Source organism: Macrobrachium nipponense, chromosome 9 (assembly GCF_015104395.2).
Source record: "Macrobrachium nipponense isolate FS-2020 chromosome 9, ASM1510439v2, whole genome shotgun sequence".
Lineage (NCBI taxonomy): Eukaryota > Metazoa > Arthropoda > Malacostraca > Decapoda > Palaemonidae > Macrobrachium > Macrobrachium nipponense.
The window spans coordinates 107,947,499-107,950,082 of NC_061110.1; the positions used below are offsets into that span (position 1 = coordinate 107,947,499).

The 2,584-nt window shown below is 34.6% G+C and overlaps 1 long non-coding RNA gene across 1 annotated transcript; it reads left to right on the forward strand.

Annotated features, from left to right (window-relative positions):
• The first annotated feature begins 1,234 nt into the window (after window positions 1-1,234).
• Window positions 1,235-1,534, forward strand: LOC135218010 (uncharacterized). Its single transcript, XR_010315264.1, has 2 exons — window positions 1,235-1,299; window positions 1,409-1,534. It is a non-coding gene; the product is annotated as an uncharacterized LOC135218010 (long non-coding RNA).
• Window positions 1,535-2,584: the final 1,050 nt, after the last annotated feature.

Below are 2,584 nucleotides of genomic sequence, written 5' to 3' on the forward strand. Positions count from 1 at the left end.
TGAGCTTTCCTCACTCAATGTCATTCCAGATTTACAACCTTTACCCAAGGATGAAGAATTTATCCCTTGTGGAGCTACTAATAAATTTGAACCACTGTCTAGGATTAGGAGTAAAGCTTATAGATATTTACCATATGAGTTATGCAAACACTTTTTAAGCCAAGCAGTTGATAGGAAGGGTAGATATCGCCCGGTGACTCATCATCTTCTAAAAGTAGGTGACATTATTTTGATCAAGGAAGATAATACTAAGATTAACAATTATCCTTTAGGTCGGATAAAGGAAACTTTTACGAATGATCTTGGGGAGACTACACATGCTGTAGTATTTAAAGGCCGTACCAGACAAATGTAAACTCCACGTTAATAAACTAATACCTTATCTTTCCTTAGATGATGAAGACTCAAAGTCCAGTGATTTGCAAAACTTAGACAAATCATCACCAGCTTCTGAGAGGCCCAAAAGAAAGGCTGCTGTGAAAAGAAAACCGGAGAAAAACCTCTGAAATGTTGAATTATAAACTTTGATAAATTTAATTTTTGTATGCATTGTTAGAATATATTCTTATGTATTTGGCAAAATCCAAAAACACTTTTTTGGATTCGTTCCCCTGCCAGTGTACTAAAATTCCACATGGAATTTTGTATTTTTATTATTTTGTTTAATTAGCATGGTCACTGGAAGACAGTTAACGTAGTTTTCAAATATTTAACTACCCCCTTGGTTGTTAACAGCTCACTGCCTTCCAGTGGCCGTTCTGGTTCTGTCCTAACCAACCATAATGATTTTTGCTTTCTTCCTGAGGTTGACGGAAACTTAAGTCAGTTACGAAAGGAGATTTCAATCACGAAGGGTCTCGTAACTCAGATACTCTGAGCTCTATTGAACTATATAAGGATATACAGCTATATCTTTGAAGTGACGACGACTATTCCTTTCGACATGTAATTGCCGTTTAAACCCAGCCAGGAAGAAGCATTCCTTCATCGCAGTCTCTCACTCTACACTTACTTCGCCTTCGTCCCAGGATGATATCGGTGGGTCTGTAAAACTCAGGGGAGGGGGGGGAAAGTTTTTGTTTGTCAATCCGAAATCATTTGGAGGGATAATGCTTTCCCATATTAAAATGCCTTCCCAATTACCATCACTTACTTTTTAGTATTTTCATTTAAGCATCTGTTCATACCTTGCATATTTGTAATACGAGGTTTCGTACCCTTCCAGGGATATAATGAATTATGTACTACGTGGACGTCAGTTTGGACTGTTGGTATATATATAATTTTAGATTTTCCAAGGTATGCAACTTTCCAAGTGTTATAAGTGCTGCACATGCTCATAATTAAAAATATATATATGCATACGATTATTGTGTAGTGATTAATTAGGCATTTGGTAATATTTAAGGTATTTTGGAAGTGGCTGAATTACTGCGGCTCCCCCAAGCTTCACGATGATCAACTTTGTGTATTAGCTGCCGCATCAGCACCTGGATGATAGGACAGTTTTCAATTACAATAAATTACTTAATTTTTCAATAATATTTCAATTAACCTTATCAATTTCCCGGTGTATAAATAAAAATTCAGCGCATGTGTCTTGAGTTTGTAACGTGTGTGTTGGAAAATTTTTTGTGACATATGACAGTTCTATTTGTTTGAAATGGGTGTTAGCGTTACTGTTATTATATATATATAATATATATATATATATATATATAATATATATATATCATATATATATATATATTATATATAATATATATATATCAAACCTAGAGTTCTACGATCATTAACGTTTGTATATTTACTGATAATGTGACGTTGCCATTGAATGAAATAACATAGTTCAATGATGAAAAAATGTCATGTTGCACTTATTAACTCCGCCTTAACGTAAAATGAAAAGGCTACCAACATGAAGAAAGCTTTAGAATGAATTAGTAAGCAGGGAGATCCGTGGCGTATGCATCTAAACTTCACCTCATAGTGTGTGTGGGTCATTAATGTGATTATCATTAATATTCATGAATAGTAGGGATACTGTAGACTCCAGCCTTTCCTCCTTTTCTTTTTTTTTCGTAGTAGATCAGAATAACCAAATATAAGTATTGCTCATAACCGTTAACCCTTCTTTATATGTATTCATAGACCTTTTGTTCCAGTCGTTGGTGGAACATTGTGTTCGATTGGTCGCATCTCAGGATCTTTATCTGCTAAACAAAATTATAGACAATTGCTTACTTACAAAATTTAGGCTGTTAAGCCAATCACTGGTGCATTTTCAGCCATTCAGAGCTTGAGACATTGAAGAGAATGACTTGGAGTGGTTTGTACAAGATAAAAAGATTAGGAAAATAGAAGAGGTTAAGTACAAAAGTAACATTTAGAGAGGTTAAACAACAAGACTGAAGATAGGAAGCTGGAATCGGGGTAAAATGCTAAAACCTGGACTTAGTTAAGGGTCGATGGGATGGTGTAAAGCACCCCGTTTAGTGATATTCCAACCAAAAAAAAAAAAAGGGGCTTTTTCTTTTTTTTTTTTTTTTTAAGAATAATGATCAATTGTCACAGAAGCTATTAT